Here is a 13,086-nt window from a genome sequence, read left to right on the forward strand (position 1 = left end):
TAAATAATTTCAAGATGACATGAACTAATGATTTTGAGTACTCTGTTCCTACTTTGTAACCATATTTTTTAATCTAAAAAAAAAAAATTATTTATGTCAATTTTTTTTATCTCCTTTGAAAAGTGGTACATAATAAAATTCAATATTTTAAAAAGTGACAGTCTGTTTGACACACATAACTTTTTTTCTAGAAATGATAATGAAGTAATTCATTCGATGTTAGATTTGTAACATCAATATCCAGATGATGCATTTGGTTTGATATATTTTGGTTGAATATTGTATAGTTTATAAAGTTTTGAAGTAACATGAACCGTAATTCAGACATACGTTCCGTTTGACACAGATAATTTGAAGTCAATTTATCATAAACTATTTTTTTTTTTTTTTTAATAGAAAAGTATCTCAATAAGCTAGTTCCTCCATATTTTAAAAAAAAAGTTTGACCTAATTTACTAATTTTTCTGAGGTGTCAAAGTCGGTTGATGTTTAATTGGTAATGAACTTATAATGAGTTAAACTCATATTTGAAAGTCTTGATGATTAAAATATGTATTAAAATTATGGTCGTTGGAAAGCTTGCTCCGAGCAGCACATTTTGAAATTTTTTATTTTACAGTAGATCATTTATCTGCAATTATGGGTGTCAAAAGAGCAAAAAAAAAAAAAAAGGGCCCAAAAAAATGTAATTTTGTACATTCACGCGAACATCATGTTCGAGCGAACATATGTTTGCGCGAACATCATGTTCGAGCGAACATACTTATCATGTTTGCGCAAACATATTTATCATGTATGTTCGCGCGAACATACGAAATATGTTCGCACGAACATGATTAAAAAAAAGTTCGCGCAAACATAATAAGTATGTTCATGGGAACATATCGTAAACTCAATTTCCCATTTTGCATTTTTTTTCGTTTTTGTTCGTCCCACTAAAGTGGAACTCATTATTGTGGGTTCACCCAGGTAGAAAGAGTAAATTGTAAAGATATTTTAAAATTGGCAATCTTACGCATACGCTTATGTAGGTTGAAAAAGTTGAGATGATTATTGGTCCATACATGTGTATTTATGTGTAAAGACAATTGAATTGATTGATCTAAATATTTGTCAGAAATGCAATGCAATAAGAGTACATGTTCACATATTACTTATCTTCCTATATAATTGGTCATTTTCTAACAACTAGAAGATAAAAATATCAAGTCAAGTAAGGGAGGGTAGATAGTTCAGTATACGTATCTCATGCTTAGCATGTATGATTAATACCTTTAGCCAAAGGGGCACAAACAAATTTCTTTTGTTGGTCAATTCATCAAGGTTAAATATACCACCTAATTAAGAGGTCCATACATAGATCAGTAGATCTTATGGTTGTATGACTAATTAGAGTTGTACAACTTAAATATGGAAAATATACCTAGTCCTTTGTTTATACCCTTGTGAATGGTTGGACCATTTCTACAAGGAAGGTGTGGGGAGGAAATGTCTAGTCTATGGTTGGAGGAAATGTATCCTCAAGTAGAACAAGATGAGACTTGATAAGAATCAAAAAGACTAAGCAAACTTTATGGACTCTAAACCTTAATTTCAACTTTTAATTTATTAAAAGCTTAAAACCATATTATTATAGTAATATTGTTACTAATAATCCCTTTCAAATATGTCCTCAATTCATGTGCTTAATGTTTACAAGTGTTTGTTCTAGATTTGTTAAAGTATATAAATGCAAAAAAAAAATGTAATTTCTAAACTATCATCTCTTTGTTAGTATCAAAGTCAATGTTACATGTGAAAATTTATTAATGGTTGTAATACATAATTATTGAGGTCATCTAAACACATGTTTCAATTAGTGCTTAGAAAGAACCACTCAAATACCTATGTTCTTATAATAATTTATCTACCAATCCTCATTACTACTCAACAAATAACTTTAAACTCATCAAACCCTTACAATCTTTAAAAAATCAATATGCCATATACAAGCTTGAGCTATATAAAATTAAGGTGCATGTGTTGCGGAAGAAGGCCATAAAAGATGCAGACATATAAATTCCATTTCATGCATTTATAAAGAAAGCACATTCATGTGAGCATCACCTAAATGCAATTCAAGTGTTATGTGCTCCATCCATTTTCATAAGAGACGGATACTAGAGAACCGCTACTTATGAAACATGGGTCAATAAATTTGACTTGAAAATTGCACAATTGAATCGTGACAACAATATCAAAATTTGACTTGCAATATAAAATATTGTGATTGATGAGTTAAAGGGGTTGTATCATGAAAGTTTCATAAGGCACAACACCTTCTAAAGGTTTTCCAAATGGGGTAGCAAGCTAAGTGGGATTAATCGTGGAAGAAACTCCATGAATACATGTGTTTGAGTTGAGCAATATTGGATGAATGACTTCCCAAAAAGAATCACGTTATATCTATGTGAACATCACTTAAGACACAACAAGTACAAAGTGTTTCATTCATTCCTTCTACACATAAAATATGAGTCAATATTTGACTAAAAAAAACTAGCCACTTTGAATTGTAATAGCCATATAAAATTTGACTTGTGCTCATGCTCAGTCCTCTTTGAGATGTAGTGGAAAACTAGAAGGAAAAAATGAGAGAGTGTGTTGTGAATGCACGTGAGAGCAATCAACTTCAAAAAAAGAAAAGGTTAATGTCAAATCAAACGTGTGGGGTACATGAGAAATTACGAAGAAAAGGCGATTACTGAGTTAAAGACGACGAATAAAAGATGCGCCGCCGTGACGCCATTAAAATCGCGGCGGCGCGGTCAGAGACCCGTAATCGCCGGTCACGTTCCTTTTAAATAACTGAAACCCGACGGCGCAACCGGAAGAATCTCTACGCCTTCTTCCACTCCTTTTCCTCGTCTCTTCCTTTTCTCTGCTATAAATAGCCCAAGCCAAACCCTAAGCCGACACAACCCTAACCATTTTTCATTTTTCCATATTCTGAAAGGCGCCTTCTTCTGTTTTCTCTGCAAATGGCGCCGCGTAAAGATGGCCTGGAAATTCATTACAGGGGAGTGAGGAAGAGGCCGTGGGGTCGATACGCAGCAGAGATCAGAGATCCAGTGAAAAGACTTAGGGTTTGGCTCGGCACGTTCGACACGGCCGAGCAGGCCGCTAGGGCTTACGATGCTGCAGCTCTTTCTTTCAAAGGCTCAAAGGCAAAGACGAATTTCGCTTATTCGTCGTCCGCCATGGCGAACCAGAGCTCCAGTGAAAATAGCACCCTGGATTTCCATGCCTGCCCGGCGGTGAAGTCCGTGAAGAAGCTTGAACCTTCCTTCTCTGCAAATGATCCGTTTTCTGTAAATAATTCTTCAGCAAATCGGCCATTTATTTTGCTTACCGTGGAAAAGGGCGATCTCGTCTTTCCTGGAAAAGGAAAGGAATTTTCTATCAGAAAAGAGGAAATTGAGACGGGAAATGTTCACAGCGACTGTGATTCTTCGTCTGTTGTTGAAGATTCAGAAGCGGGGCCGGCGGCCAGGACGCCGGCGCCGGCCGAGGGTTCCCCGGCGATAAGACGGCCGCTTTTCGATCTCAATTATCCCCCGCCTTTGGATGAAGAAGAAGAAGGATCCAGATCGGCTAATGAAGTTTCTTTTTGATGGATCTGTGTCTGATTGAAAAGTTTAGTGCCGTTTGACAAGTCCCATGGTGGAGTGATGGGATTGCGATAAACGAGCAATGTATATAGAATCTCATTCCTTCAATTGTTTGTTGCCTACTGGAAACAAAGTATTTATTTAATTTCCATTCTCACTTGCCGGATCTCGTCTCTTGCATATGCCATAACTACTGGTTATGAGAGAGGGGCTAGTAATCCGTGCAACTTGATTTTTTATTGGTTTTCCCATTTTTAATAAAAAAATATTATGATCTTTTTATCTCTTTATGATCAAGGTTTGGAGGAATTAAACGGGAAAAAAGGTTCGACGATATGTCATATAACATCTCTTCTTATATTTGGGTCGCTAGATTGAAAAGTGCTCAAAAAATGAATTTTATGGTATTATGCATATTCATTACGGAATTTCTCCTAGTTGAATGGAAAATACTGGTTCTTGTTAAAAAATAATAATTTATATGTAACTAAATTTTCATTCTATTTATTTTTAAGTGTTGTTATGCTTACACTTTAAAACTAACATTATGATTCAATAATTGAAAGTAAAATACATACTATTTATCATCATAAAATATTTATTCTTATTTAAAATATAATTTATATTTAACTTCTAAGTAATCATAAAATGTAAGATATTTATTGTATTGTCTTTTAGAAAAGTGAGTCTAAAAAATTTCCTTCCTTAGTTACATTGATAAATGTTTGATGATATGAGAATTTAGAATTGAGCGCAATTAAATGATAGATTTAGGAGCATGAAATCCTAAACTTAATGTCAAACATATAAGAGAGGTTTGAAAAATAAATTAAGGATGATTGATTTAGTAGTTAATTTAGTGTTTAACATTACCTTCTTTTCTTCAAATAGCTTAGGATGATATCTTATTTATAGATTTTTGGCTATATGATTAGATGGCTCTTATATGGCCCTAAGATGAGAGGAGGATAATACCATGGTGCATGTGTTATGCAAATGGTCATAAATTTATACATTGTGATTGTGCATGACTTAGAGGGGTTGAACAACGCTAATGTGTCTAATTGAGGGATACGATACCTCAGTAGGTGAGTGAAGAAATTTCAGCTTTCTCGCAGTGCGAGGTGGTCTAAAAAGTATCAGCTTTCTAGCTTTCTCGCACTTATAGAGTGCGAGGTGGTCTAAAAAGTATTATTTTAAAAAGTTTGTCCGCGTCTTGCCACTAAGATCCCCAATAGCTGCTATAGTACTTATTGCACAAATAGTCAGTAATCAAGAAAGCTAAAAAAATCAACTATTAGTACATATTTTAAAATTTCATCTCTATTTGAACACGTACGAAATATTATCGCATCATCTTGAAACGCGAAAAAGAAACAAATATTGAATCGCGTGGCAATCGCGTGGGGACAAAAGATTCGGCCGCGGGGATAGGCGAAGTGGGACTCGAGTCTACCAAACTAATCAAAGATAAGAACAACTGTCAAAGAGGAAAAAAAACAAAGAGCTCGCAAACATTTAATAAGAATATCATAATCATGGGAGAAGATGTCTCTTTTCTGATCGTGAACGCCACCTGTCCGCTAGAAGTACAGCGGGACACGAAACGTCCTCTGGGGGTCTCCACCACACAAAAACAAAAGACAATAAAAAAAACTTGCACTGGCGGCTTCTCCACACAAAGATGGAAAAAGAAAAAACGTCTGTTTTCTGGAGGCCCAGACAAATCCGCGAAAATGAAGGACGCAAATCCTGACGACCTGTTTTGCATGCCACGTAATGCGCAAAGACCCGTTAAAAGGGAAGCTGATATTTCTATTTTAATGGCCACGATAATTCTTTTGTTTCGATTTGTCGGTATGTCCGCCGACGAGCGGGAAAAAGACACTGGAAAGTGGGTGGACCGCCACCTGTTGAGCCTGTCACCAACGACGGGCAACCGGCACGGGCCCGTTCTTTCGAAAGCTGCCCTTGTAGAAACAAATCGATCTGAGCGCCGAAAGTGCCGTCTTCGTGAAGACGCGGATTCGAAAGCTTTTCTCCGCCATTGAAATCGCCGTCCGAGCAAAACAAGGTTGAGCATTCACTCAATGGCGGTATTGTATTATCCAAAACACACTATAATTTCTTCTGGAGATTCAGGATTTTATCCGTACCTTTGAAACTGCGATCGAAATTCAAGGCTGTTTGTGGTTTTTCGCATTATCCTAACCAATCTCCGTCGCTCGCCGATTTTGTTAGCTTCGGATTTACGAAATTTAGTAGTTGCGAGTCTCTTTCCAGAGGGATTTTTCTGTGCTTTGCCGTGTGATTTAATCTGCCGTTCGAATTTGTCGCGTCCTTTTACCAGCTTTGGACTAGGATTCTACAGTTCTTTAACAGCTTTCGTTGTACTATTTTGAACTATAAAAAAAATTGTTGTCTTAAGATATTCCGCTTGTGGATTGATGGCCGTACCCACCGATCGGCGAGATAATGAAGCTATGAAACCGATTTGTTCAACCTGCTTAGACGGAATCTGACGCTCTTCCAGCACGGCAATGTTGCTTTGACGATCGATCATGTAAGATGCGTATACGTCTGAAACCAAGGGAAAAACGCGCCACTGGCAATGGTGTGGATTCTTCTTTGCAAAGCCGTTTGAGATGCGCGCATGAAATTTGGCCGACTTTTCTTTTGTCAGATGCAACGCCCACAGATTTCTCATGGAGATCGGCTTCAACTCGCAAACTTACATTTAATGCCGCCGATAAAGCCGTCCTCCTTTTGCTCAACCGCCCGTCGCTGTCACGTCCATAATAAATTAAAAAATATAGAAAAGCAAGTTAGGCTTCCAATTCTTACCATTTCTGCCGGACTTTGGTGCTGCGATCTGAATTATCAACCTCTTTTCGAAGCATTTTATTCTATGAGAGATCTGGAACATGATTTAGACTTCATTTACGCGGTAAGCTTGAGGTTACATAACGCACAATAGAGGCCTCATTTGCAGCAGTTTGTGTGGTCGGTAAAGCATTAAATTTACTGCTTTACGAGATCCAGAGTAACTGGATGATATTTCCTTCAGAGACATGGTACTTTAAACAGTTTGGAATGTCAATGGAGATTATTTCTTAAGAGATGTTTCAGCTCATACTTGTAAATATATTATTTTAAAGAACAAACTAAAATGACTGATTACAGGTTACAAATCGCAAATCGTATAACTACGCACAGATACACACACAAGAACTCGACAGACGTTCATACATTTGTAATAAAGAAAGAAATTATTTCTGTCATTGTCTTTCGGGTAGATGAAACCGTGCTTGCAAACGTAACAGACACTTTTGAAAAAGCGATAGTAATGAGAACAAATTTAATCATAATTGCTCAGGCTGTAACATATCATAACTATGCAGGAAAAAACAGACATGATGATAGATTAAAAAAATTCGGTTCTATTTATAAAGAACCCCAAAAATTGGAATCGAGGGTTTTACATATACATTCGTTCGTGCGTTGTCAATTCCCTTGGATCTCTGAAGGTTAAATTTGCATCAGAAATCATTTTTATCCATAAAACGGAAGAAAAGGCAAAAATATTCAATTAATTGCAAAGAAATATCTCTTATGAGCGGATCTATTGCCATGCTACTTCGTCGTCATCAGGAGGAGGAAGATTAAGATCCAAAAGCGGCAATCTCTTCACGGACGGAGCCGCAGCCTCTGCTCCCTCGTCTATAACAGCCGACAAAGAATCACAATCGCTCTGAACATTTTCTCTCGAAATTTCCTTCAAATTTCTCTTAACAAGTTCCCGTCTACCGTCAAAAAAAACGAGATCCCCTTTCCCACCGCCAGGCCAAAAGAACTGCCGATTATCGGCCGAAAACGGAGCACTAGCGCGATTTTTCGTCGAACAGGCCTCAAACTGATGCGTGCCATTACGGCCGCTGCCGAAGTAGCTGAAATTCGTCTTAGCCTTGGCGCCTCTGAAGGAAATGGCGGCATCATCATACGCCTTGGCGGCCTCCACGGCAGTATCAAAAGTTCCAAGCCAAACTCTCGATTTCTTTTTCGGATCTCTGATTTCCGCGGCATAGCGACCCCATGGCCGCCTTCTCACACCTCTGTATTTAACCTCCAAACCTTCCTTCCTGGGAGCCATCACTATGAAAAAACACTGCAACTTATCTTTCGAATCGAAACACTAAGAAATTGAAAGGAAAACTTACGGTTGTTAATGGAAGGCGAGCAGTTATTTATAATAGGAAATGAAGAGCGGCGGAAGAAGAAGAAAGTGGGCTTACGCCGACAGCAGAAGAAGGAAGACGGATGGATGGATGGGTGGGATTCACTCTATTTTATCCACCGTCTTTGTGAACGTCAATGAAGCAGCAAATCCCTCATTGCCGCGTTTTCCTCCGTTATTTTATCACTCTAATATCTCGCCCATGTAACGGAAATCTATTTATCCTAATCAATGTTGAATATCGTCGCTTGCACGCCTCACGAACAAATAATTTTGTCTGTTTTTCTTTTTGGTTTTGGTCCACGCTTTTAATCTGCCTAACAACAAGAATTCTGCCGCCTCAAGGCGGTGGCCGAACGGTTAAAATGGGGCACGACGCCTCGAAACTCACGACTTTTTCGCCGTATTATCTTTCTTTAGAGCCGATTTCTGACCTTAAGGGTTACTCCTTATCCCCAAGGCCTTAAATCCATACTTTGGTTATTCTTCATATAGAACTATCAAAGTGCAATGGTTAGATGGATAGTAACATTTATCTTGTGTAATGATGGATAGTAACATTTATCTTGTGTAATATTGGATCTAGAAATTTTTTTGATCTACTTGTCATATATTAGTTTGTGTAATAGATAACATGTATTTAACATTGTTGTGAATGATCTTTAGATCTAAGTTTTCCTTTACGACATTTTATTTCAAAGATCGAGTAAGTTTTCCTTCACAACTTTTCATATCAAACTCTACAATCCATAGAAATAGAAACAAAGATCCAATTCAAAATTCATGCAAAACAATACACTACATTGGGAAAATCATATGTTCAGAATATACAACTTTGTTATAGTGCATACATGTATTTACATTTTGCATCACTCAACATCGCCAACTTTGTGTCAACAAAAATATTGTCCTTCATTGACATGAGGATATGCTTCACACCTCTCATGACAACCTTTTTAAAGAACAATCTCAGTTGTAGTGTGAGTCTCTAGGGCAATTTCCATATGGTCGTGATTTCTTTTCACTCTAACAGAAAATTATTCTAAGTGATCTTATTTGATTAACTATGGAGAGCTCAATGTTTAGGCTATTGGCATAACTAATGTAGAGGTCTTCAAAAGTTGATAGGAGAGTTTGATGATGTCTTCAAGCACATGTGTGATGACGATTTAATCAATTATTGTATTGTCATTGATGTCAACTTGATAGTTTGTGTTGAATTGTTTGTCAAGCAGTAAGCTTTTACAATGCATGTGACATATTAAGTGTGTGGTTGACTTGTATAACAAGTAAGTGTGCACGATTAGTATGGGAGACACAGAGATATCTCTAGTTTCTATTTTTTGTAATTTCATGTACTACATGTATTAGTATTCAGTGAGCTATGAATGATTAAAGTGAAACAGTCTTATCAAGTTGGTTAGTTTATGATAGTCAGTGAATGATTTGAGTGATTTATCAAATTTGTGTTATTTCAAGCGATGAGATTCAAGATTTATGAAGTTTACTAAGTTGTTGGACCAATGATAGAGTTTTGTTCGATTTGGTTTATAAGAAGCCATGTGTTGGATCAACTTGACAAAGTTGAGGAAGAAAAATGAAGAACATGTCAAATGTTAAGTTTGATCTTGGACCGATAATATTTAGGTTGTTTCTAGTAGATCTTTTGAGTTGGTGAGATGGTTGATGATGTAGAAATAATGTGGAAGCAAAGAGATTTGATTGATCAATTATATATTGAAGATTGTGATGAAATTTCTTGGAATTATTTATTTTTTAATAGAAAAGGTGAAAGGGACATTTGTGTGGTGTTAGATCAATGTGCAATGTGCAATGTCGATCATTTGGTATCAGATAATGATGGATTAGGGTTGTGTAGCATGTTTTGGTCAAATATTATTGAATTTTCATAGATAACACGTTTAGGGTTAGGGTTACCTAATGATGAAAAATATATGTATATGTTAGAGAGTTAATTTGCAAGTGTAGGTGTAGATCTATCAATTGAAGTAGTTGCGATCGACAAGGGTTATGTCTACAATGAGATGCAAATGGTGGACTAAAAAGCATTTGTGTAAGTGATTGTGAAGTGTTATTTCCATATCATTCTACTTGGTTAATCCTAACAGTTTGAACAAGTCAAAGACTCTAACAAGGTCACTTTAATAGGGTGAGTAGGATCTAAATTCAATTCCTTTAATTGGGTGGTTCATTAATTTGAGTTAGAAAATCCTTTCATAAGGTTACTCCTAACAGAGCAAATCTCCTAACAGGGCTAGAGGTAAGTCCCTTAATTGGGTGACTCCTTACAAGGATTGTTCTTAACCAAACATTATTGTAAGATCCTAATAAGGATTAGCTCTTAATTAGATGAATTTCATAAGAACGAAAAATAATTTTAGGTATCAATTCCTATCATGGTTTTTTCCTCTAGCCAAGTGTTTCCACAATATAAATCTCTATGTCATTCTGTAACTTGTGTGGATGCTTTTATGAGTTTCTTTATGATTAAGTTTCACAAGTTGAATGGATGGATGCATGAATAGATGATAAGTTTCAATTTTGATTAATTAGTTTGATAAGTTGTGATTTGAGTTTACAGTTGGTGATTATTTATCCCCCACTCTTAGTAATCTAGGATCTTGGATATATTAACATGGGATACAACCACAATAATTTTTGTTTGCAATACAAATGCAATTGCCAAACCTATTGAGAAATAATGATTTTCATCCTCTATATCATTCAATGCATACCTTGTATCTAGGAAATAGCCAAAAACACCTTAATACTTCATCTTAAATGGCTATTCCTCCAAATTTAGGTAGATTTTCTCTGTTTGTGGGTTTGATTTATCTTGTACACAAAAAAACATGTAACATTTTGTAGACTTCAATCTAGCTAAATCCAAATGTCTTCATAATTCTTGAATCTATTATCACTCCTCTTACCTTCTTGACATCACCCCAACAACTAACTTCTTCATAGGCGTTTGACATTAGAATATAAGGCACAACATTCTCAAGTTCCATCTTAGTAACAAATGATGTTACAAATAAGCCTAGTTGCACATTTTTATGTGATTAACATGTGCCAAGCTAGCTCATCTATACAACCAATTCAAGTTTAATTGGCATTTGGATGATAAAGTTGAAAGCTTCCTCACAATAACTAACATGAAAAAGAAGAAAAAATAATTCATACAAAATTTTATATTTTATGTGTTGGCATAATTGATGTTGTGATAGAAAGGTGATATTAAAGTAATGTCATGGTATAAGTTTGACTGCATGATGATTAGTAATTGTGTTGTCATTGATGTCAACTATTGACCTAGTGTCCCTAGGATGTCGTAGAGCATAAATATGATGAGAAAAGTGTTGCAGAAGCCCCCAAAATACCAATTTTACAATTTTATTTTATTTTTTGTCAAATTTTTCCCTTTTGAGGGATCAAACAAGGGTAAAATAGGTCTGTTTTTTACAACTAAATATACCAGATTGTTCTACTCTAAATAAGCTTTCCAATTGCTATATTTTTAATATACATTGTGTTTATTTTGATGTTTTATTTGTAGTTTTATTAAATATAGGTTTTTTTTTCATCTCACAAGCCTCGATTTGAAGCTTCAGGAAAAATAGAAAATGAGAAAAACAAAAATTTGAAAAATGTGTTTTACAAAGGCATGCGTGTTACCTTTCTTAAAAAACATGAAAAAATCCATTTCGATTAATATAGAACAAATTATATTGATCAAAATCAACCTATGTCTAATTTATCGTTAACGTCACTTTTCTATTGAATAGAATCTACATTTTTTATGAAATTGAGAAAAACCAACTAAAGTACCTAGGTATTGTTGTTATCATTCTAAACTTGAAAGATTTTTTTCATTATCATATTTTAAAAAAATGTTATGTTGATCAAAACAACCACCAGTCTTTTAAAATGTTGATTTTTCATATATACAACTTCTTGAAGGAGAAAAGAAAATGGATTTCAATCACTTTAATTTTATTTTTTTAAACAATGTTAGAAACTAGACAAAAAATGTTACAAATTATGAGTATACATCATTTCCAAATTCTTTACAATTTTTGAGTAATACGCATTTGAAAGTGTAGAATTTTTAAAAATATCTATTTTAGTGTCAAAGTTGGCCAAAAAGTGGGAACCATTATTGTGGCCTAACCACATGCCACAGGCATTTTATGGCCCTTATGGCTATTGCTGATGGTTTGGGCTTTATTGACTTTGTGCATAATTTTTGGAGAAAGCATGCAAGTTTTGGTTATTGTGCCTTCGATCTCCAAACCTTTTGTCTCACATGGTGCTATTTTATTGGCTCCCAAGTTTTTCTATTAGCACTAACCCTTTTTTTTGGCACATCATTTCCGATGACTAGAATTTTTTCTAGTAGGGGTCATGTTTCAAGCTTTTTTTGCCTCAATGACCATTTGATGGTCAAATCTATGCTCATCACTTGCTGATATCAGTAGTTCCTCGACCCTGTTGTCACCTCTCCTGGCTCTGTTTGGACCTCGCTTTGCATTTTTTCTCACATCTCAAGCATATGGACTCTATTTTACACAAACAAGATATTGCTAGAAAGCTAGTTCCAAGCCATCACAGTGGTATAGGTAATGTTTAGTTCTAATGCTTTTAGGATGGCTTTTTTCTGTTGTCAAAGTTTGGATCTCTATTTCGCACTCTGAGAGACATATCTTGAGCATCCAATTTCAATTTGGTAATTCTTTATATTGTTGGAAAGTTCTTTCAGAGCTCTTTCTAGTGATGCTAGTTGTTTTTCCAAACTATGCTTTAGGCACATTCTATTCAATTTTTTGCATTTTTGCATTATGGTGAATATCTTGGTTCTTTTAGGTTTGGGGATCAGTTTTGTTACTTTAGATGATTCATCATGGGTTGTACTATCTATTTTATCATCCTTATTTCTCTTATGATCTTTGTAGACATCATTTTTATACATTCTTGCAAACACATTGAGATAAAGTGTCATATTCCATCTATATTTTTGTTTCAATTGTTTTGCCTTGTTTTTCCTTATGATTCAAACACTATCACTTGAGGACACTCATACAAATTATTTTATCCTTGGGATTCACCATATCTTGTGCCTTATTGTACATGCACTACTCTTTTTAAAGTGCCATGGGGGGTTGATGTTTTGCCTTTGTTTGC

General features: G+C 35.4%; 2 pseudogenes across 2 annotated transcripts; one reads left to right on the forward strand and one right to left on the reverse strand.

Annotated features, from left to right (window-relative positions):
- Window positions 1–2,901: 2,901 nt before the first annotated feature.
- Window positions 2,902–3,940, forward strand: LOC149541933 (ethylene-responsive transcription factor 11 pseudogene; annotated as a pseudogene). The gene has a single exon (XR_016355401.1). The product of XR_016355401.1 is annotated as an ethylene-responsive transcription factor 11 pseudogene (transcript).
- Window positions 3,941–7,072: 3,132 nt separating this feature from the next.
- On the reverse strand, window positions 7,073–8,085 carry LOC149541934 (ethylene-responsive transcription factor 11 pseudogene; annotated as a pseudogene). The gene has a single exon (XR_016355168.1). The product of XR_016355168.1 is annotated as an ethylene-responsive transcription factor 11 pseudogene (transcript).
- Between the last annotated feature and the right edge of the window lie 5,001 nt (window positions 8,086–13,086).

Source organism: Cupressus sempervirens, chromosome 8, assembly GCF_028749045.1.
Source record: "Cupressus sempervirens isolate cs-2001-9-10 chromosome 8, ASM2874904v1, whole genome shotgun sequence".
Taxonomy (NCBI): domain Eukaryota; kingdom Viridiplantae; phylum Streptophyta; class Pinopsida; order Cupressales; family Cupressaceae; genus Cupressus; species Cupressus sempervirens.